Source organism: Cryptomeria japonica, chromosome 6 (genome assembly GCF_030272615.1).
Source record: "Cryptomeria japonica chromosome 6, Sugi_1.0, whole genome shotgun sequence".
In the NCBI taxonomy this organism is placed as follows: Eukaryota; Viridiplantae; Streptophyta; class Pinopsida; order Cupressales; family Cupressaceae; genus Cryptomeria; species Cryptomeria japonica.
In genome coordinates this window covers 510,981,641-511,007,307 of record NC_081410.1, presented here as the reverse complement: position 1 = coordinate 511,007,307, position 25,667 = coordinate 510,981,641, and positions in this window count along the sequence as shown.

The window sequence follows — 25,667 nt, the reverse complement described above, 5'->3', positions numbered from 1 at the left end:
AATCTTGTAGAAGATTTGTTCAATAATCCATTAGAAGCCTTGTCTTTTGATTGAGGTTAATACAGAGTATAAAATTGATGTTGGATGTGGCATTTCTCAAGGAACTTATTCACAATTTTGTTCTTAAATTAAGTAGTATTGTCAAAAATCAAAGTGGAAGGTATGCCAAATCAAGAAATTATGTTATCTAGAATTAACTGATAGATTACATCAGCAATAGTGGATCAAAGAGGAATAGCTTCTACAAACTTTGTAAAATAATATGTGGTAGTGATAATGAAAGTATTTCCTTGTGAGGAAGGATGGAAAGTTTTATAGATAAGATCCAAACCCCATAATGAAAAGGGCCAAAAAGCAACTTGGGACCTAAGTTCATGAGAAGTGTGAATCAAATTGTTATGTTGTTGACACTGATGATACTTTTTGACAAAGGCAAAAGAATCTCTTTCCATAGTTTTCCAATAGTATACCATTTGAAGCAAGCATTGTATCGAAGATTTATCACCAAAATGCCCATCACAAGCACCTGAATGTGCATCCTCAAAAACAATGGGGATCTCAATCTTGTTGAGACAACAAAGAAGAAGGTCAGTATAACCCCTTATATAAAAGATATCTAAAATAATAATGTATCATAGAGCAAGTTTACAAATTTGAGATCTAGTATTCTTACTCATAGAATCTGAAAAAGTACAATCGGTCAAATATTGAGAGATATGAGAATATGATTCATCAAAGTCTAAAGCATAACAACAAGCCACGCTAGTAGGACTACTAGTAATACCAAGTGAAGAAAGATTGTAAATAATGAATTGATAATCCACGAAAGGATCTTTAAGGGATATAAGGGAGATTGTACTCGCCATGACATCAACATGTCAATTGTCCTTTCGAGGGATAGGATCTATGGTATAAGAAGCAAACTTCTTTAACAATGCTAAGGAAAAGTTATGGTATTGTGAAATTTTATTTTGTTTAGCTTGATATGTTCCCATAACTTATCATATAGTCAACTTTGAATCACCATAGATATTTAAATATTGAATTTTAAAGGATAAAGCCACTTTTAGACTAGCAATTAGGGCTTCATACTCAGCGCTATTGCTAGTACATAGGAAATTGAGACAATAGGGTAAATTTATTGGTTTTCTTGAATGTAGTATCAAAATAAAACCAATGCCTGAACAAGTTCGACACTTAGATCCATCAAAATATAATTCCCAAGTCTTATCAATATGTAAAAGAAGAACAAAGTCATCAAGGAATGAATCCTAATTAGGTAAAGTAAAAGGAGAAGGATAATTAGCCAAATGATCAATTAAAGCTTGTCCCTTAATTGCATTTTGAGAAACAAAATTAAGGTCAAATTCAATTAACAACATAACCCATTTTGCTAAGCACCCTGAAAGATCAATTTTAGAAGAGAGATATTTTAAAGGATCAAATTTGATGATGACATGTGTCTCAGCATTTAAAAGATAATGTCTCAACTTCTAGGTTGTAGAAACAAGATCAAGACAATGCTTCTCTATCGCAGTATATCTCGAACCTCGTAACTGAGTAAAGTGCAACATATATAATAAACTAGACATTCTTTACCATCACTATTATGTTGTGCCAATAAATCTATGAGAGCATGAGAAGAAGCAATAGTATAAAGAAGGAAAGCTTAACTAGGAATAGAAGGTTATAAAATAGAAGGATTAGCCAAATAAAGTTTCAAATCTTCAAAATCTTTTTAACAATATGTACTCCATCAAAAATTAGTATCTTTCTTAAGCAATTGAGTAAAAGTGAAAGTTTGATCTGCAAGTTGTGAAATAAACCTACAATTAGCCTAAATTTTTCTGGTTGCAGCTAAATTGGCTCCAAAAAGTCACAATTTCCACATAAGATGAAATTTACTCAAAAAGTATGGATCTTGGTGGTGCTCGACAAAATTAGCTGCATTTTTCATTTTTCAGAAAAGTATATAACATGAAGGTTAGTGAGTCGTTTTGGAGCTAGATTAGTCACGTCCAATTTTTCCTTGTAATCTTCACAATTGAGAGATATTTCAAGGAGGTGGCATTATCACAATGGTGTCTATTTTCTTTGCATCCACCTCAATACCAAGATGCAAAATAATGAATCCTAATAGTTTTCCACTATTCACACAAAAAAACACATTTTTGGGGATTCAAGCACATGTTATACTTATGAATTATTTCAATAATTTGGCGAAGGATCCTAATGTGGTCTTGGAAAGACGTATACTTAGCTTGGATATAGTCAACATAATCTTGCAATATTTTATGCATATAATCATAAAATATAAGGGTCATAGAATGTTGATAAGTGGCAGCAACATTTTTCAATCCAAAAGGCATCACAACCCAACAAAACACACCCCAAGGAGTTGTAAAAGAATTTTTATATTGATCTTTAGGATTAATAAAGATTTGGTTGTATCTAGAAAAACCATCCATAAAAGACAATAAAGCATGACCAATAGTAGAATCAACTATCATATCAATGTTTGGAAGAAGAAAATAATCCTTTAAAGAAGCCTAATTGATATCTTGAAAGTTAGTGCACATTCTACTCTTATTATCTTGTTTGGAAACCACAACAATATTCGAAATCCAAGGAGAGTAATCAATAGAGCGAATAAAGCCAACTTCTCGAAGTTTTTCTATTTCAACTTTAACAAGCAAGGTTGGGATTCATCTTCCTAATCTTCTACTTCATAGGTTCAGCATAAAAAAATCAATACAATGTTGTGAGTCACAATCTAAAGGTCAATTTCAGGAATATCTAAATAATTCTAAGAAAGTATTTCAAGGAATTCACATAATAGACAAGAATACTCATCTTGTTCATCATCTCTTAAACACTTCCCAATCTTTATGATTTTCTCATCATTGTAAGGATCCATTTTAACATCAATGGTATCCCTCACAAGAAGGTTACTTTATTGGGGAACATCCATTAGGTGAGGGAAATCATGAATCATCTCTCATTATCACTCTTTAATTTTGTATCTTTCCCAAAGTATGCCTCATCATTTAAACAATAAGGAAATCCATGATTATGGTGATAATGAGGAATATTATCATAGACTCCTAAGAACTCAGCCAATGAATCATCAGTAGAAAATATATTAAGGGAAGGTAGATGAGAGTCAGAATCTATTAATTGAGGATGTATCAAAGAAAGAGAGTAAGATGAAAAGACAACATTGACATTGAGGGATGATCTCTTTGATTCTTTGGTGAGCTTAGAGGGATTACATCCAAGTCCAAAATATGTCTCCTAAATATAATTCTCTAAAGGAACCTTTATCCCTTGTTTATTTGTGCCACAACCATTGCCATTATATCCACTCTTAGCTAAGGTATGAAAACCAAGACCATAAAGCGAAGCCATCTCCGTAAAGATTGGGGAAGCCTCATAAGTTTCAATGTCATAAGTAGATGAAGTAGAAGTGTTGGATTTTGAAGCAACCACAAAATTGTTACTAAGTTGATTAGATAAAGTGGGTTTCTTTTTAGTTTCAAGCATACCATGCTCCTTTTTAGTCTCAAGCTCTATTGGGGGGACTTTGTATTCTCCTATGAAAGAAGGTGTAAAATCTAAGGGCCCCAAATTTTCATCTAAGAGTACCTCTTTAGATGAAGAATTATCTTCAAGAGGAGATGGTGTTTCATCTTGAGTAGTAGAAGAAGTAGAAGTGTGTGAGGGAGATTTAGAATCAGATGAATTTTGTAAACATTCTTGTAAATTAGTATCAAGATGCAAAGTATACATCTTGTTATAAATGAATTTGAATGGGTGATGAAGAGTGAAAAGATAGCATGCAGACTATGAATATAAGGTCGTCCTAACAGAAGATTGTAAGTAAGACTATCAGGCATGACTTGAATACGTGTAAGTGAAATAATAGGTCCTACCTTAATAGGCAAGGTTATAGTACCTATTGAAAGGGATGTTAGCACGGCCAACAACAGTAGATCTACAAAAAAACTCCTCTCTTGAAAAGCACATGAAGTATGCTCCAAGGTTCTAAAAGGATAGGTCTTAGCTATGTAGGATGGATCATTAGGAACCAATGTGTCATAAACAAGGGAGCCTGTTGGTTTTATGACTGAAAATATAACAATCTTTCTCTAACATGCACAATTTTTTTTGTATTTTTGAAAATATATATGTATGATGCAAATCTGAAAATAATAGTTTATGCTAGCTATTCTATGCTACCAGATATTATAAAAAAGTGCAAAAGATGTGGAGTTTAGAGACAATTAATCTATGAAAACAATGAAACCCTAACAAACAATGTTAAACGATGAATAATTCAAAGCATGGAAGGTAGACCTACAGCAACAAACCACATATGCATAAATCAGATCAACACAATTCACGTGAATATGATGTAATCATGAAAGGAATAAATAATACCACAATCATATTCATAACCCATCACATTGCATAGCCAAGTTGAATGCACACAGGCAAGACAAATTTCCTAATATACATCTTTAAAAATTTGTTGTACCTAGTTTATTCATTGCTTACAAATCATTCAATGATCAACAATTCCATCTATGTAAGTTGTTTGAATCATTAAGCACAAAACTGAGATACCAGAACATGAACAAACTTCATTCACATTCAACACAATTTTGATAGAAATATCAGACTAAAACTACATTAATATCTCAATGAATATATATGCCAAAAATCCAAGCTCTATTACAAACAATAAAGAGGTTCATATAGAGTTTGAAACTGAAAATATCCTAGCCCAAAACTAGGGTTTCTGGGCAAAATTACCACCTGAAACTAAATAAAACTGACTCAAAAATAGAAGAAAAACAAGTCTAAATTGAAACTTAAGATCCCTAAACAATTGATATGGGCAGTTGATTCCATGCAAAACAAGTGCCAAATCCACTGTTTCAAATTGTCGGTAACCAACTATATTTTACTCGCGGGAATGCACAAAAATGATTCTGCTATTGATCAATTAGCTTCATGTGTTTAACTAAGAGTTAATTGGAGGTTTTGGACTTGGAAAATAATGAATGAAAATCCCTCTGCTTTTCAGACCTGACCCCACCAAACTGGGAGTTCTATGTTGGAGAACTGAAGTTTGATAACATAGTATTGTATTTGATGATTTGATCATGAAACCTTAATTATAAGGAAGAGACTTGTCAAGTAAATTGAAAGTTTAGCTATTTTTAGAAACTTTATTAAAAATGAAATTTAAATTTTAAAGGGAAAATATTGCTCAAAACTTTAAAAAACTACCTGCAAATCCTTTACATCCGGGGTCTTTGTATACTTGAGTTTTATTACTAGATTTTTACAAAGGACCGAGACTTCTTATTTGCATCTGCTAACTGAGATAGCTCTACTTGCATTGTCTCCAGATGTTTCTTTGTAGCCATCATCTCCCCAGTCACCTACAAGGAACTGTTGTTATACATTTTATCTTTAAAGGACTGAATCACAATTGTAGCAGCTTCTTGATTTAGTTTCCCATATGGGATAGTCTCGTGCAAGCCTTCAATGAATTCCTCAATGCGGGATGATAAAGAATGAATAAAATTGATTTGATCAAAGATTTTACCTCGAGCCTTGGTGTATTCCTTTATTACCATTTTTGTAGCTCTTATCCACTCTACTACTATCTCCCTATCAGCATATTCCTCCAAAATTACTTTCTCGTGTAACAATTGCATATCACTTTTCTTTATTTTCCTCAAAACTAGGAGATAATCTTCTCATAAATGGATATAATTCTGAATATTTATTTCTTCTTTTCCACTCCCTTGCAATAAATCATTCAAAACAATTATTTGAGCCTGCAATTGGTTGCAGTTAGACAAAACTTGGTGAGTCACATCCTCTCCCAATTTTTCAATCTTTTCTCTACAACTTATAGATGCAAGAATACAACAATATTTGATTATACTAACCATAGACAAACCTTGGGTGAGGATAGCCTAAATTCTTGATGATAGAACCATGGAAATAATTTGACCTATAAGTTGGTTGATATATTCTTCAACTCAACATTTTGTGCCTTTAACTCTTCCTTGGTCTGCTCCTCCTTGTCCATCTGGCGAAAAATGGTATCTATATCTTTTCTCAAATAATGTCTTTCTCTTTTATTCTTTTTACCAAGATCTACCTCCTGAATTCGGCAATCTTCTTCGGTCATCTCTGACTCAAGTTTGTCGGTCTGTGGGATAGCAATTTGGGCCTTTCGAAGTCTAGATTCATCTAATGATACAAAGGCCAGCTTGAGAGCTCGTTTCTTGTTTTTAGGATTTTTAAAAAATTTCTCCAATATGGAGAAATTTGTTTTGATCACCTCCTTATACATTCTTCTCCTATGAGCTATGAAGCATGCAAGCCAAGGAGGGATGGAGTTGGTACCAGCATTTGTTACTTGTAAATCACTTTCCTTCTCTTCATGTTATCGCTCTTCTCTCTCCTCTCGATGTTCCTCCATAACATCCTTTGTTCCTCAGTAGATGTTTGTTGTTGTACTTATTCCTCTGCTATTTTTTGTTGTGTTGGCCTACCCATAGCAGTCTTGTCATCCTGAGTTTCAACTTTTTTTCTACTCTAGCTACTGAGAGTTGGGAGGGAGTATTTCCAGATTTTCCTCTCTTGCTTCTTTAAAATATCTCCCAAGCATGGATAGAAAATTATCCTTCATATCCTTATCAAAAATTTCAGTATTAGGTGTGACAACATGAGACACTTGTTTATGTTGTTTATCAAGGACCTCCACATTTTTTATCTATACCTTGAGATTTGACTCCTTGGTACCCAAATTTTCTCCCTCATCTTCCTCATGGGGAAATTGTTTTGAATCCTTCTCCTTCACAGACTCTGGATCTATGTCTATTTATATATGGATTGTGTCATTATGTGGGTCCTGAGAGGAGGGCTCCATAGAGGAAATCAATGGATTTTCTTGTTGAAATGTTGGAGCTTGTGTGGTATCAAGAGTTTGCAAAGAAGGGCCTTTAGATTGTGGTTTCTCATATTCGACCCTTGATTACTTCCTTCTGATTAGTTGAGGTCCCAAGTACCTTTCTTCTTCTTCAAACTAGTCCCTTATGATGTTGATAGAAGGGACTCCCTTATGCTTCTTTAACCTTTTGAATACCCTCATTGTCTCAATGGGGGAAGGTCTACCTTCTCCTTTCTCTCTAGCTATTGCAAACCTATTCCTTTGATGAATTGAAGAAGTAATAGGCCCTAAAGGACACTACGTTGTCCTTTTCTCTTGCCAAATTGAGGAGTAGAAGAAGAAGGTGTAGCTTGATCTATACCTTTTGTTTCATCTATTTGTGCACCATCGATGAGAGATGCTCCACATATGATGTGGCATGACAAGTTGGATTCCTAGGTAGAGAGTATTTCTTGGAAGAGGAAGCACCATGATTTTTCTTTACTTTGGGAGGTGGAGGTGTCTTCTACTGAGATGGAGTCTCAATCAAGGGAACCAGGAGTACGTCATAAGGATTCCCCATCCATTGCTTAGTCCAAAACAATACATATTTAGCTCTCAAATCCAAATTTTCCTACTCAACTAGATAGGAATCAACATTGTAAATAGGAACATCAAAAGATTTCTTCTTCTCATACAAAGGGTGCAACACATTCTCATCCTTGTAGGCCTTAAGTTGGTCTATGACCCATAAATTCAAAGCGTCTAGTAAAAGGTCCAAACTTAATCTACAATAATCTCTCACTCAGACCTCATGAGCTCATCTATGCAATTGGCCCAGTGATCTTCAAGGCTCGGCACATGAGTGAAGTGGGAGCCCATGACTTTGTTAAATGTGCCAATCGGGTCAAATTTACCCCTATCAATGTGTAGAAGGTCCAAAGAGAACTCAAGCAACTCAGCTTCAATTTATTTCACTACTTTCATATCTGAGCAAGAGTGGGCCCCTAGTAGAATTGGGAGATGAAAGTAGGGTTTATGTTTTATCTTTATCAAGTTATGGGCATCTGCCACCTGTTGGCATAGTTCCAAAACAATAAGATGATCACAAGGATATCTGGGCAATATGTATGGAGGCACTTTGCACCCTGCAACCCTTATATATGTAAATGTCTTAAATTAAGTAAAATAGCTTCCAAAATGCCTAATCTCTTTGTCATCTTTTGGAGATATCCTCTTACTAAAATCTTCCTCAATGGATCTGAAAACTGCAAAAATGAAGAAATCATTGACAATCCAATGATTTCTTTGGCCTCTATCTAGCTACAATTGGGGGTAATGGTGATATATAGGAGTATTAGGAAGGTAACCCTCTCTTATTAACATTGGGTAAGTAACTAATGAATACTAAGAGGGGGGATGAATTAGTATACCAATAAATACTGAACTTAAACACTTAAACAATTTAGCAGTAAACCAGTATAACACTTCTACTAACAAACCGGTTAACACAAATGCAAACCAAACAGCAAATAAGGCATTCACCCACAGAAGCACAATCACCATAACATGATATTTTGACATGGAAACCCAAATGGGAAAAACCACGGTGAGATGAAACTCACAAGTAACTATCTGCAAAATAGTAACCAGACCGGTTGAGGTCATAAAATGTTCTTTACTAGAACAGATCCTATTAGGAATCTCAATCTTTGTTAGGAGATAAGTCCAATTAAAGACTACCTTGTGAGAGGATTTCAGATCCACAAATGTGAGCCATCTTGTTAGAGGATTTACAAAGGCTTTTTTGGGCCTACCCGGTTAAGGGTTTTAGACTTGTCAAAGATGTGAGTAATCAACAAGTGAATGATCTAGCAAATAGCACAGTCTACTTCGTTAGATCCATGATAGGTCATTGTTAATGCATTTCAACATTACTTCAGTCTTCAGTAAATCCACACTCTGTTACAGCACATAGACTTGATCTTCTCTTCTAAGATCGCACATACAAAAACTCATCAACCACCAAAAACCCTAATAGCTACCTCCCCTAAAACCCTAGACATGATGTCCTTAAGAAGGAATCTGATTTCATGTCAGTCCAATAGAATTACATTGCAAGTTCCTAGTTTCATTGCATCTAGACACATTTGATAACATGGCACAAATCACCATCAAAGTGTCGGTGGATGGTAACTCATCACAAAAATACGGTTGGTAACTCATCACAGAGTATTACCTGTTCATACAACTTTACCAATTACTGGTTGGTAACTCATCACAGAGTAATACCGGTTCAAAAATAAAACCGATTACCAGTTGTCCAAAAATGAAGGCTGGGAAAATGATAACTGTCACTTCAGTTTCTTTGCTCCGCTTGAGATCTTTGAACCGCTTGAGGTCTTCATACCACTTGAGATCGGTAAACACTTTCTGCAAAACACCGATAGCCTAAAGACTATAATACATAATACGAGTTTGGAACAAATACCGGTTGAGCATAACTCATACAAAGAAAGTGATCTCAAAGAAAGTGTGTGTCCATCAATGACAATCACAACATAAACATCAAAAATGCCAACAATCTCCCCCTTTGGCATTGATGGCAACACTTAGGAAAAATTTTGACATCTAAGTGTTTTCCAACAAAAATATGCCATAATCAAAATTACTCCCCCTAAGCATATACACTACCCCTTTTGCAAAAAATACAATGTATAATACTCCCTTACAAAGATAAACATGAAAGTATACATAACATTCATCAAAAAATTTAATCCAGAATACTACTCCCCCTTTGCGAACAATGACAAAGTAAAGTTGAATAACCCTTGTTTTGATTATCATTAAAATCATAAGAGTTTATGACAATAAAGAGTGAAACTTGTCAAAAACTGATTTAAAGTCCTGCATAAGTGTCTTCATGGATAAAGACCATGACTCAAGCAATGAGGTAGTAACCTCACTTTTCGATTGCATCTGGGATACCTATTCCTCCATGGCGTCCAAGGTACTCATCTCTTGAGTGACTGTTAAGGCATCCAGATTGAGATAGCATTTCTGAAGTATTTGCAGTCTTGGTAATAGAACCAGTTGAAGTTCCTACAAATCTTGTGTTCGGTTGCTAATCTCTACCTCTATTCTTGCAAGCTGGAGTTGAAACCGGTGAACGGTTTGCCCATAAGCAGTGAAGGAATCATAAGGCATTTTGAAGGTGCTTATGAATGTCTGCAAATTAGTTTGCAATTTGTCTTTCTGAGAAAGCACATCATCACAGAATAGATGAGGTTGACATATCTTACTGAGCAGCAGATTCCCCTCATCCAAAGCATCTCTTATTTCCTTTTGTGCCTTCTGAAGTTTGGACCAGAGCTCACTCAACTTCTTCAGCATGGCAATGTTCAGAGCCTTTTGATGCTTCTTTTGAGCATTGGCTTCAGCAACATCTTCCAGACATTGCACTTGGTCCTCTACAACTATGCATAGGAGCTTCAATTGAGCTAGAGAGGAATCGGTACTTGGGAGATTGGTACCGGGAATCAAACTGGTGAGAGTCCGCCGTTTGAATCACATCTTCCTCCTTTTTCCTCCTTAGTGCTTCCATTCGCTCTTGAGCAAGCTTAATACTTTGCAGTAGCTCCATTTCGTTTGCAGACTGAAGGTCAATGGGACTAGTGATGTCAGCCGGTTTGGCTTTACCACTGGTTGCCTTTGGGGTCTCTACATGTACACTCTTTGTCGCTTCCTCCATTTCCTTGGCTTTTTTCTTATCTTCATCTACCTTCTTCTGCTCCTCAGCTTCTTTCTTTCTTTTCTCTTCTTCCTTCTTCCTTTCTTCTTCTTTCCGCTTCTCTTCTTCTTTCCTCTCCTCTTCCTTCTTCTTCTTCTCCTCTTCCTGTTTCTTCTCCTCTTCCTTCTTCTTCTTCTCCTCTTCTTGTTTCTTGTCTTCTTCCTTCTTCTTCTTCTCCTCTTCTTATTTCTTGTATTCTTCCTTCTTCTTCTTCTCCTCTTCCTGTTTTCTCTTCTCCTCTTCTTTTCTCTTCTCTTCCTCTTTTCTCTTCTCTTCTTCTTTTCTCTTCTCCTCTTCCGTTTGCTTCTTCTCTTCTTTTGCTTGTTTCCTCTTCGCTTCCTCCTTTCTCTTTTCCTTGTCATGTTTCTCATGTCCTGCCATTTCTGTTGGTGTATCTGGAGTAACATCTTCATCATTCAAAGCATCAACATCAATAGGGTCCATTTGCTCAGCGACCTATTCTCCTTCACTGTTATACACCTCATTCGGTTATGTTATTTCCGGTTCTTGTTCAGCCTTTTTGTTGGCTTCGGACATTTGGTGCAATCTCAGAGCAACTTGGGCATGAGAGTGGGTATCTTTTATCACCTCAGGGACTTTCCCTTTTAGTAACAAGAGTCTCCTTCTTCACATAAAGAAGAGGCCTTTATATTTTTCCATAACTTCATAAAGTTCAGGATTAGACACATCAGGAAAATGTTGAGCAAATATTTCCTCTCTTATCTCCTATTCCTTTTCTATAGCAATGTACCATTTGTTCTCTAAAGAATTATATAAGGAATTCGGTGTCACAGATTTAATTTCTGATGGCGACCGGTCATTAATACATAAATATTGAATGACTTCTTGTTCTACTTCCTCCTTCTCATTATCATTAAAATCATCAAAACAGTCTGCCAAATCACTCAACACTTTTCTCCTAATGTTCTTAATAGTTCTTTGACAATGTGTCAAAGGTTTGTAAGAGGAAATATCAATATTTACCGGTGTTGATGATGTCGGTTCATTGCTGGTTGTCTTTGTCTTCTTTCTTGTTTGCCTAGTCTTGTTAGGATTTTCTTCAGATTCTATATCTTCTAAGTCTAGTGTGTTGCCTTTTGTCTTCCGCTTTCTCTCAAAGACTTTGGTGGGTGCAACTTCCAGTTTCTTCTTTGTTGGTGACCGCTTGGTCACTTTAGGACTTGCTGAAGTAACCGGTGCAGATACAGATGGTATTGCCTTTCCTTTCTTCACAGAGGGCTCCTCAACTGGTGTAACCCTTTCCAGATAGGTGTCAGTTCTCTTCATTTTAGGATCAAGTGGTGAGGCAAGTAGGGTAGAAGCATACTCATCTAGCATGTCGTACATAACCTCATAACCCATAGGCTCCACTTCTTTCTTTCTGGGCTCAACAGCCTCCATTATGCACTCATCTACTTTGATGATAAAGCAGATATCCTCTTCATACTTCTTGACAATATCACCAAATATTCTCACCCTTTGGCTCATCTTGCGTCTAAACTCATCAAAGTATTTGTTCAGGACTTTAGGATAACCGGTTCCATCCACTTGAAGACTTCCCTGATTTTCTTTGTAACCGGTTGGTCAGCAGACCACTGAATATCACCGACTCTGGGGAAGTGGCCTTGGAGGTAGAAGAACAATCCGACCAATAGTTTTCTGAATTTAAATCTCAAGGCATTGTCCTTTTTTATTGACTTTAGGTTCACCAGTAGCTGCCTTTGCATGCAGGGGCATAAATCAAATGAGGCATCTTTCATGATCATCCTATAGCTTGCATTCACCGCTGCAGCAAAGACAGAGTTGATTCTGCTAGCATGGAATGTCCGGTAACCTATCCCCATGCAGCATTACTTGACCAGATTTTCCTTGATGGTATTGATGGTCACTCCCCATTGGTCGCTCACTGAACCAATGAGCTTGGTCATTTTGGTCTTGCTGATCTTCCTTAGGACTGGCACTTCTCCAACGTTATAGAAACTGGTGACGGCATGAATCGCTTTCGGTGTGATGTCATGTGTCCGCCCCAAATACATTTTGTCACCATGCACTTTGCTTAGAATGATGCGGATGTGATCATCTGTGAATTCTTCAAGGAAATAGACCGCATTGTGGAGCTTCTTCTTTTCCAAGATGCTGAATTCCGGATTGATCTTCTTGTCCTTCCCACAGAACAAACTCAACTGATAATGGACCACTAGAGATCCTAGGTCTTCAATTTTACAGTCAATGTAATATGAAATACATTCCTCTACTATAACACCAGTGGGTATTTGGGATAGGGCATTATATTTTGCCTTTCGTTGGATGAAATCTACTGAATCAACAGGTGCACTAGAACTAGAGTGCGATACTGAAGCCATGATAAATAGAGAAACTTGAAAAATACCTTTGGAAGTAAAGATTTAGGGCTTACGAATTCCACTTCGCCACTCACTACTTTAGTTGCTAGGTTACCACTTTGAGTTCTACACTTGACCGATTGACGTTATCTTCAAATTCTTCTTCAAAGTTTTGAAATCTCTCTGAATTGCAAGGCAAATCGTCTTTTGTCGCTCTGCACTTGAAAACTTCTTCACAAGTGAAAATGACAAGTGAAAATGACTTGAAAATCCCTTTTAAATGAATTCTCCACCTACCATAATAAATGCTCCATCATTAGGGCGTAAACCCTAATTTGCCTTTTACCATTTTTGGTCTTCTACCAATTGACAGGTATCACATACCAGTTAAGGACTTTTATTGGTGTAAACCGGGGGTTCAAAATATTTTACCAATTTGTTTCCCCTTAAGCTTTCCTATATCTTAGTTTGTCGGTTTAGAGATTTCCACACCAGGTGTAGAAACCGGTTCTTCTAGAGACACTTCTTCTGGCTTCTTTTTCCAGGTTTTCTTCATATCCGCTTGAATAGTTTCAACATCAATCTTTCCTTCTGGAGTGACTGATATATCATCCAATATATTCTTTCTCATTCTATAGAATCTTGTTGTATGACCCGGTTTGTTGCAATGATAGCAAACCATTCGAGGTGCTCTCCAAGGTCCATTATTCATGTTTCCATTCTTCCTTCTGCATGTTGCAGTTGTGTGACCACTACCATGACAGATCAAACAGGTTGCTCTCCATCTAGTTGCCACTTGATAGCCACCGCTTCCTGACTGATGATTATAGGTATTAAACCGGTTTGGATTCTGGTTCCCAGAGGGTTCAAGAAAGACTCCTTGACTCCTTTGAGGATACCTTCCAGTGTTGTGCATGATAGACCTGCATTCAAATGCTCTATGCCTAGACTTGTTGCATGCATATCAATTTCTATTGAATCTATTGGATCTAGGCTTATTGTTTAGAAAGTAAGGAAAGTTATTGTAAGCCTTATTTCTACATACATTAACAGTATGTCCTTCCTTGAGACAATTAAAGCAAACAGGTTTCAAATTTTTCTTACCTTTATCGTTTGGTGTCAGTTGCTTCTTTGATGCGACATATTTTTCTCTAGAGGTCTCACCTTCCTCATAACCAGAAAAACCAAGTCCAATGGTATTCTTCACCAGTTTTGCTAATTCAAGCTTTTGCTCTAGCTTGACAGTGCTCTTATTGAATTTGGCAAGTATTTCCTTTGACTCAGTGAGTTCTTTGGTAATAGCAGCATTGAATTCCTTCAAGGTTGCATTCTCAGAAATAGCCATGTTTATTTCACCTTGCATTTCCTCTTTTTCCACTTTGCTCTCTTGGAGATGAGTGGTAAGTGCACTAATTTCTTGCTTCAACTTGGAGATCTCATGATCTTTGTCTTTTACCAAATCTTCAGCTTTTCTCTAGTTTTCAAGCTCTTGACACATCCTAATAGTCAGTCCTTCAAGTTCCCTTCTCAAGTTGGCATTAGACTGATTCAGCTTTTCAACTTCTTCAACTAGGGCTTCCATGTCTGCTTCATTAGAGGAACTATTTTCAGTTAGCTCCATCAGTTTCTCAACATGCTCTCTCCTTTTTTCTAGAGAGGCCTTATACTTGACTTTGAGTTCATCATAGGCTTTCTCAAACTGAGTGAGTCGATGATTAAGTTCCCTCACAGTGTATTCCCCCATATCTCTTTCCAAGTGGTTAAACTTATAGAAAGGTTGGCTTTGATACCAATTGATGAATACTAAGAGGGGGGGTGAATTAGTATACCAATAAATACTGAACTTAAACACTTAAACAGTTTAGCAGTAAACCGGTATAACAGTTTTACTAACAAATCGGTTAACACAAATGCAAACCAAACAGCAAATAAGGCATTCACCCACAGAAGCACAATCACCATAACACAATAGATTTTGATGTGGAAACCCAAATGGGAAAAACCACGGTGAGATGAAACTCACAAATAACTATTTGCAAAATAGTAACCAGACCAGTTAAGGTCATACAATGTTCTTTACCAGAATAGATCCTGTTAGGAATCTCAATCTTTGTTAGGAGATAAGTCCGATTAAAGACTACCTTGTGAGAGGATTTTAGATCCACAGATGTGAACCACCTTGTTAGAGGATTTACAAAGGCTTTTCTAGGCCTACCTGGTTAAGGGTTTCAGACTTGTCGAAGATGTGAGTAATCAACAAGTGAATGATCTAGAAAATAGCACAGTCTTCTTGGTTAGATCCATGATAGCTCATTGCTAATGCATTTGAGCATTACTTCAGTCTTCAGTAAATCCACACTCTGTTACAACACACAGACTTGATCTTCTCTTCTAAGATCGCACATACAAAAACTCATCAACCACCAAAAACCCTAACAGCTACCTCCCCTAAAACCCTAGACATGATGTCCTTAAGAAGGAATCTGATTTCATGTCGGTCCAATAGGATTACATTGCAAGTTCCTAGGTTCATTGCATCTAGACACATTTGATAACATGGCACAAATCACCATCAAAGTGTCGGTGGATGGTAGCTCATCACAAAAATACCAGTTGGTAACTCATCATAGAGTATTACCAGTTCATACAACTTTACCAATTATCAGTTGGTAGCTCATCACAGAGTAATACCGGTTCAAACATAAAACTGATTACCGGTTGTCCAAAAATGAAGACTGGGAAAATGATAATTGTTGCTTCAATTTCTTCGCTCCGCTTGAGATCCTCGAACCGCTTGAGGTCTTCATACCACTTGAGATCGGTAAACACTTTCTGCAAAACACTGATAGCCTAAAGACTATAATACATAATACCGGTTTGGAACAAATACCGGTTGAGCATAACTCATACAAAGAAAGTGATCTCAAAGCAAGTGTGTGTCCATCAATGACAATCGCAACATAAACATAAAAAATGCCAATAGTAACTTGGGCTGCAAGCAAGTAAACAATATATAAAGATATGTAGAACCTTGGATCTATCTTTACTCGTTGCAATTGCTCATCTAAGTTATCATTGATCATCTTTCCCCAACCAATATATTATTTTTGCCCAAAAAATTTTTAATCAAAAGTAGCATCCACGGACGAAACTTCTTTGCATCTGGTAATCCAACCACTCTACTAAGGAGAGTGACATAGTCTTTATCAAGTAAACAATATATAAAGACATGTAGAACCTTGGATCTATCTTTACTCACTGTAGTTGCTCATCTAAGTTATCACTAATCATCTTGCCCTAACCAATATATTTCTTTTTGGCCAAAAAAAAAAATTAATGAAGACTAGCATCCATGAATGAAACTCCTTTGCATCTAGTATTCTGACCAACCTACTAAGGAGAGTGACATAGTCTTTAGCATCCATGTAGAATAGGCCCTATTAAATATTTTAATTTGGTCCATCTGACTAGGTTCCTTAGCTTTCTCCATCAAATTTTCATTATTTTAGTTCAAGGTATCTCCCTCCTCTTGAAAGTACCGCTCCACATGGGTCATTGTAACACAAGCATATGTGATGCAAGAGCATCCTTGGTCTCTGAGCAATCTTGCATCAACCAAAAATATTTCCTTTTAGTTTGGTTCTCGTTTAGTTCAGTGTGTAGTTTTATGTGTTCTTACCAGTTGGTACCAACAGTTGCTTGCTTTTCTTTGTAGATCCTATTTTTGGTTTCCAGGTTGGTTCATGATCTTTATTCCATATTTTCAGTCCATTTGGATTCTTTTTCGGTTAATTATTGCTTTCGGTTGACTATTTTTGGGTTCTGGGACAATTCTTGTGCTTACCGGTTTATTTTCCTTCATTACCAAAGCTCTGTTCTTGGTGTGTGGATCTATTTTGGGTCTTGTTCGATGTTCTTTGGCGTGTGGCCGACCTTCCTGCTAAACCGAACCTCTTGGTTGTTATTTTCTGGCAACATTTCTTTAATTCTTAGGGCCAACCTAGTTACACATTTCATTTTCCTCCATTGGTAAATGTAATCTTATGAGGCCGACCCGGATATACTCTGATGGGTATAAATATGGCATTATGTAATGATTTGTAGGGGCAGGGGAAGTAGAATTGAGAATAAGGATTAAGATTCGCATTTAGTGATCCGATTGATTCTTAGAGTCCCAATTGGATTGTGAATCCTGCATGTAACTGGTTAACTATCGGATGCTCTGAGATGATTATATGATGATAACTGTTTGGTTGTTGGAAGTTCTAAGGCAATAATATGATCTTTTTCTGTAATCTTGTTATTATTTCTTGTTGCTTTAGTTGTGTTACTCTTGCTGCATAAGCTAGTTGATTTTCTTTGAGGGTTTTACCGGTTATGGTTGCATCAAGTGGTATCAAAGCTAGGTTATGAATTGGCTAGAGGAAGAGTTATTTGCAAACATTGAGGCATTCCTTTGGGTGGATAGATCATCGATTGGAGGTAGGATGTGTGTGTGTTTAATAGATCATCGAGGGGAGGCAATTGAAACCGGTAGTCAGATCACCGAATTGAGGCAGTTCACCAGAGTGGAAGAGGAGATGCTGCCTATAATAGCAAACCCCCAAAGGGTAGAGCAGATGATGGAAGACTTCAAGAATGAAGCGAGGAACGAAATACAAAATACTTAGGTTGGTTTGTGGAGAAACCCTAAATCTGAGGATGAGTATGAAGAAGTCGGTGAAGAGCTTGAAGCAAAATAAGTTGAAGGATCAGAAGATGGAAGAGAGGAAAGATTCTTGAGAGTAATGGCGCAAGAGAGTAAAGTTCATAAAGTGGAATTTTCAAACTTTTCTGGAATGTTGAACCGGAAGGATCTGATTGATTGGATCAAAGAGTTGGAGGACTATTTTGAGTTTGAGGATATCAAGGACCCACAGAGAGTCCGGTTGGCACAGACTAAGTTGAATGGGCATGTTTCCTTATGGTGGAAAGAATTGCAGAAAGATAGAGTGGAGAGTGGTGAAATGAAGATCACCCGGTGGAGACAGATGGTTGCAAGATTGAAGGCCAAGTTCATACCGGGAGACTATAAGTTGGAATTGTTCAAGAAGTTGCAGAACCTGAAATAGAGAAACATGACTAAGAAGGAATACACTAAGGAATTATACAAGGTGATGATTAGATCTGGACATAGAGAGATGGATAGATAAAAGGTAGTGAGGTACATAAATGGACTTCCAATTAACATCCAGGATGAGATGAGTATGTTGAGGGTTTCCATAGTTGAAGAAGCTTACCAGTATGCTTTGAAGGATGAGGAGAAGATGAGAAGAAGAAAACCGAATAGAGGGAAGGAGAAATTCAAGGGATAGATGAGTACATAGAATCAGAGTGTTGAGGAAGAATCAAAACCTAAGTGGAGTAAAGAATCAGAACAGAAAATACAAAGGAAAGGCACTGGCAGTACCAGTAGAGAATTTCCTGGCAAATGTTTTAAGTGTGGAGAAACCGGACATAGATTTTATGAATGTAAGCAGGGAATGGCAAGAAGTTGTGTGGCAAATGAGGAACTGGAAGGTGAAGGTACCGGATCTGATTATGCACCGAAGCAAGGAGAATCCCTTATGTTCAGAAGGAAGGATACCAGATCTACTTAGAGGAAGAGTCTTTTCCAAACTGTGTGTAAAACAGGTGGTAAGTGTTATAAGGTTATTGTGGATACCGGGAGTACTGATAATTTAGTATCTAAGGAGATGGTTATGAGCTTGGATTGAGGAGGCTTGAGCATCCTTGTCCTTATGAGGTAAATTGGTTACAAGATGATCAAAAGATATAAGTAAAGGAACAATGTTTGGGGAATTTCAATATTGGGCCTTTTAGGGATGAAGTTTTGTGTGATGTTGTATCTATGAGTGCTTGTTATGTCTTGTTGGGAAGACCTTGGTAGTTTGATAGAGGAGCTATTTATGACTGTAGAAGAAACCTAATCACTAATGAGAAAGATGGGCAGAAGTTCACTTTGTCCTCTTTGAAGGAGAAAGAGAAGGAGGTGAAGAATTTGAACCTTGGGAAAAGTTGCAATACTGAGAAACTAGTGGCAAAGGTTATACCAGAAGGTTTGCAGAAAGATCTGATAAAGCTAGTTGCAAAGGTTATACTGGAAGGTGACTTGAAGAAATATCTAATAGAACTAGTTGAAGAGGTTATACGAGAGGGTGACATGAGTTTGCAGAAGGACGTGATAGATAAAATTGATGGACAAACGGAATTGGATGACAGAAATCTTATGGAGATGAACCGGATGAAGTCTTGTGGAAGAAACAAATCAAAGTTGCAAAAGAAAGAAGGCAGTAAATAGAGACAATGTACAGATCTAAAGCAAAGGAAGAGAAACAAAGAGAGTTAGGGGTTAGAGAAGCTGGTTGAGGTACCAGAGGAGCTAAAGCAGAGGTTGATAGATAAAGAATATGTTTTGATCATAAATGAGCATGGGGTCTGTATCCCAAATCCTTTTAGATGTTCATGAGTTGCCTCTCATGGAACATATTTTCCTACCTAGGGTGTCTGATGCGAGAGCATCCCCGCTCTTTGAGAAATCTTGCATCAACCAAAAATATTTCCTTTAAGTTTAGTTCTTGTTTAGTTCAATGTGCAGTTTTTTGTGTTCTTAACGGTTGGTACTAGTAGTTGCTTTCTTTTCTTTGTAGATCCTATTTTCGGTTTCTAGGTTCATTCATGTGCTTAATTCCATATTTTCAGTCCATTTGGATTCTTTTTCGGCCACTTATCGCTTTCGGTTGACTATTTCTAGGTTCTGAGACAGTTCTTGTGCTTACCGATTAACTTTCCTTCATTGTCAGAGTTTTTCATGGTGTGTGGGTCTATTTTGGATCTTGTCCAATGTTCTTTGGCATGTGGCCAACCTTCCTATTGAACCGCACCTCTTGGTTGTTATTTTTCATAAATATTTCTTTAACTCTTAGGGCCGACCTAGTTACGCGTTTCGTTTTCCTGCTCTGGTAAATGTAATCTTATGAGGCCAACCCGAATATGTTCTGGTGGGTAAAAATATGGCATTATGTAATCATTTGTAGGGTCAAAGGAAGTAGAATTGAGAATAAGGATTGAGATTCACAATTAGTGATCTGGTTGATTCTTAAAGTCTCGGTTGGATTGTACCTGGCTTGAAGCCTGCATGTAACCGGTTAACTCCAGGATGTTCTAAGATTATTATATGATGATAACTGGTTGGTTGCCAAAATTTCTAAGGCAATAATATGATATGTTTTTGTAATCTTTTTATGTTTCTTTGTTGCTTTCGTTGTGTTACTCTTGTTGCATAAGTCGATTGATTCTCTTTGAGGGTTTTACCAGTTATGGTTGCATCAATATGGGCCATATTTGGGAATATGAAACACATTTTCTATGACATCAGAAGAAATGTTAAGGATCACATTGTCAACAGGGTCATAGATTCTTTTTTCACTAAGCTTATATATGTATGCACAAGCAATTATCAAGTTTGGGGACTACAATGCCACTAGGAATCCTACTGTTGGAACAAGTCGTGAATGTACCAATAAGGTAGCCCAAGAAGTCCTTCCATTTGGAATGTCCACCCTTTGTAAGAACATATATAGGTCCACATGACCAATATTAGTGTATTATGTCCCTATTTGATGAATGTAACTTTGTGGGCAGGAGATACGAATCAAACTAGTACTTCACGGTGACCACTCTCGATCTACACATTAGCAATTCCCAAGAGAGTCATTCTAGGAATCTTATCAAAAACAAAACTCAAAACAACTACACTAATTGGTGCAAAAAACCTTATTAAACAACATGTCAAAACTCAAACTAAAAATAGCTGAGGGTCGGGGATGGGAACATCCCCAATCCCAACCTTTATTGAAAGCTAAAAAACCTATCGAGGGTTAGGGATAGGGACATCCTTGATCCTGATTCATACACAAAAGAGGTAGGCAAGGGTCGAGGGTCATGACTTTCTCAATCTCTTTATTCATAAAGACTAGGGGTCGAGGATAGGAACATCCTCGATCCCCAAAGGACCGACAACTAAGACAAAGGCAGGATTCAAGGAAAGCTTCATCCCTGATCCCCAAAAATGGAAATTGGGGATGAACAATCCCTAATCCCTGAAAGGATACCAAGAGAAAACAAAGATGGGAAACTAAATCTCGGGACAACCAACCATGGGGATTTGGGGATCGCACATCCCCAATCCCCAAAAAGAGACCTAGAAGAAAGTAAGGGAAAAAGAAGGAAAAGAAAGAACAACAAGAAGACACAAACATAAAAAGACGAGGGCTCTAGGCAAAACCTGAACTAGAAAAAAACAACAAGAAAGAACTGAGACCCAAACCCTCAAAAAATGAGAAGGGAGGCTGAGAGGAAAATAATGAAAACAACAAAACATCAAAATGAAACAAAATAGTAGAAGGCAAAGATGAAAAATAAAACTAAAACAAACACAAGAGAGAAGAAAAGGGAGCATACTGATAACTTAATGATGAACGAATAGTACCAAACCAGTACTGAGAGGGGGGGTGAATCAGTACAGGAAAAAACTACACCTTAAACTGGTTTGGCAACTAACACTTATGCATTGATAGACAAACAGCAGCACCGGTCCTTCAACAGAGTTCAACCAACAAAACCCAGTATAACTAAGACAAGCAAAGACCGGTTGACACTTATCTTCCCATATAATCTAACTCTTCATTCCCATTTCACTCTAATGCATGAACAGGAAATTATACCATCAAAGATGTACATATTACAGCAAGATCAACATGAATCGCCACTTAATCAAAAAACAATCATAACATCACATGAAGAAAACATCACACATGACACATATTTTTCACGTGGAAACCCAACTAGGAAAAACCACGATGGGGATGAATACCCACAAGCTTGTTTTTGAACTCTTTGGAAGTTCGCTCTGTTGGGAGCCTTGTCTGGTTAAACATAGATACAATAGGTTTTGTTAGGAACTGATCCTGTTAGGGATCACCCGATTAAGGGATGGCTACAATACCCGGTTAAGGGTTAAACCCTATTAAGGGTACCTTGTTAGAGGATTTCAAGAACTCAATAGCTAAAGGATATCAATGAACTCAATAGCTTTGAGTTACCTTGTTAGAGGATTTTCAACAAGCCCATTAAGGTTACCCTGTTAGGGGATTTCACAACTATTGAAGTAGTTAAAGATCAACAGGTATATCAATGACCTGATAATAGCACTCAATGACAATGCAGATCCGCTTAAGCTCCTCTTCACCTTTTGCGCTTACACTCTGTAGATATGACTTCTCTCCTCTGGTCTGGCAAGAATCGGTATCTCTTCTCTTAGATACACACACACAAATTTTGCCAACAAATTCTGAAAGAATCACAACATCGACCTTATAGGACAACAAACAGGTCGGTAGCATAAACCCTAAACCCTAGACCTATTAGGTTAAATAATTCAAACAGTTCAATCCTGACCATTGATCATACTGTATTGAATGCAACAGTCTTGATCCAATCTCAAGACATTCTCCATCATTCATTTTCCATCGATTTCATGGCGGTTGATAACCCATCACACGTTATCACCGTTTATAGACCGCACATTCCCGAGGTATATAGGAACATTCTTCTTTATGCAAGATCCTTCATGCGCACAAGGCTTACGTGGCAACACTATCTGTTCTTCGCTATCATGCTAACTTCATCACATAAAGATCACCGATTGAGTCACATAGGCTTAAGATACTCCAACTAGAAATCCTAAAGTGGAAACTACCTACCAACCGATAGTCATACAATGCTTCCATGTGTTGGTTCCCATGATTACATGTCGGTTCACCTTGACATGCCGGTTCACCTTGAGCAAATATACCGCTTTACTTTGGCATATATATCGATTCTCACATAATGTTGGTTCTCTCTTCATATCACATATTAACATCAATGACAACATACAATATCATTATGTCCTCATACCGGTTCACATAATGCCAACAATCTCCCCCTTTGGCATTGATGGCAATATACAAAGATATATTTCTGCAAACTCATCTTCTCCCCAATTTCTAAAGATGTCTTCTCTTCTACACTTCTTCTCCCCCTTTGACAACAATGCCAAAGTGGAGGCACACACATCCCTATTCCATTATGTTGCTCCCCCTGAGGAGTAGCATCCTTCAACACATCAATCAAAAAAAATTTGACTATGCAATACCTGACTGATGTGGAACAAATACTTTTAATTTACCTCCTGAAGGGGCAATACCCCAATTCACCTCTTAAATACACAAATGTAGTCTTTGGGAGAGGCTTGGTGAATATGTCTGCTAACTGCTCCTTACTGGAAACATGTTCCAGTGCAATCTCTTTATTCTGAACCTTTTCCCTCAAGAAATGATACTTAAGCTCAAAATGCTTGGTTCTAGAATGTAAAACCGGATTATTTGAAATATTGATAGCACTTGTGTTATCACAGAATATACTTACCGGTTCAAATACAGGGATTTTGAAGCCATCTAATACATGCTTCATCCAGATTATCTGAGTGCAGTTCATGAAAGCTGCAACATACTCTGCTTCTACTGTAGACTGAGAGATACAGCTCTGCTTCTTACTCATCCATGAGACCAGTCTACCACCGAGAAAGAATGTACCACCAGTTGTGCTTTTCTGATCATCCACATTACCTACCCAATCAGCATCTGTGAATACTTTCAGGTTGAAATCATTGTTGTATGGGTACCACAATCCATAGTCAACTATTCCCTTCAGATACCTAAGAATCCGCTTGACTGCAACCAAGTGGGATTCTCTTGGATTTTTTTGGAACCTTGCAGTAATGCCAACTGCATGTGCAATATCTGGTCTGCTATGCACTACATAATGCAACTTACCAATCATTGATCGGTATTCCTCCTCATCAACCAATGTGGAATCATCCTCTTTTGATAATTTGCAACCGGTCACCATCGGTGTACCAACTGGTTTGCTATCTTCCATGCCAAAGGTCTCCAACACCTCTTTGACATATTTGGACTGAGTGATAAAGATTCCATCTTTCGTCTGTTGGATCTGCAGTCCAATGAAGAACTTAATCTCCCCTATGAGTGACATCTCAAACTCTTCCTTCATCTCATCAGCAAACTCATGGCTCATCTTGTCATCTCCACCAAAGATAATGTCATCAAAAAAAACTTCACAGATCAGGATCTAATCTCCTTCAGATTTCAAGTAGATATTGCTATCTTCACTTGTTCTCTCAAATCCAATCTTCACAAGATGGGAATGTAGATGTTCATACCATGCTCTAGGTGCCTGCTTTAGACCATATAAGGCTTTGTGTAGCCTGCACACCATATCATTGTCTTCAGATAGGGAAAACCCATCTGGTTGCTCTATATACACCTCCTCTTCAAGTACACCATTTAGGAATGCAGATTTTACATCCATTTGATATACCTTGAATCCTTTAAACGCTGCATATGCAAGAAGTATACGAACTCCTTCCAATCTGGCTACAGGAGCAAAGGTTTCTCCATAGTCTTCTCCTTCTTCTTGAGCATATCCTTTGCACACCAATTTGGCTTTGTTCCTAATCACTGTGCCATCCTCATTCAGCTTGTTTCTGAACACCCATTTGGTGCCAATGACATTTTTATGTTCCGGTCTGGGTACCAAGGACCATGTACCATTTTTCTCTATCTGGTCAAGTTCCTCTTCCATTGCCTTGATCCAGTCTTCATCTTTATGAGCCTCTTTGAATGAATTAAGCTCAAATTCAGAGATCAAACATGAGTTTTCTCTGATCTTTCTTCTTGTAAGGATTCCTGCATCCTTATCTCTTATGATCTGCTTAGGATCATGATTCAGCTTGACATACCAAGGAATAATCTTAACTGGTTCTTCTTGCTTTTCCTCTTCATCCTCATCTTCATCAGTATCAACATTCACCGGTTTAGGAACACTGTTACTAGTACTTGGTTGACTGACAACCAGTTCCCAGAAGGTTGCAACCGGTTCATTTACAGCTTGATCACTGCCTATATCTTCCAGTTTCTTAGAGGTTTCATCAACTCTCACATTGAAACTTTCCATAATTCTCTGAGTCCTATTGTTGAAACACTTGAGAGCTTTACTCTTGGTGGAATATCCTAGGAATATTCCCTTATCACATTTAGCTTCAAACTTGCCCTGATGTTCACTCCTCTTGATGTAACATTTGCTACCAAATACCCTAAAGTAGCTAACCATAGGTGTCTTACCGGTCCAATACTCATAAGGAGTTTTATCCTTACCTTTCTTGATGAGTACCCGGTTCATTGCGTAGACTGCAGTGCTTACTGCTTCTCTCCAAAAGGTGTGAGCTACTTTTCCTTGAATCAACATGGTTCTAGTTGCTTCAAGCATAGTCCAATTATTCCTCTCTACTAGGTCATTCTGCTGTGGAGTCTGGGGGGCAAACAGTTGCCTCTTAATGCCAAATTCTTCACAATACTTGTTGAATTCACCAGAAGTGAATTCCCCTCATTGATCAGTTCTGAGACACTTGATCCTTTTA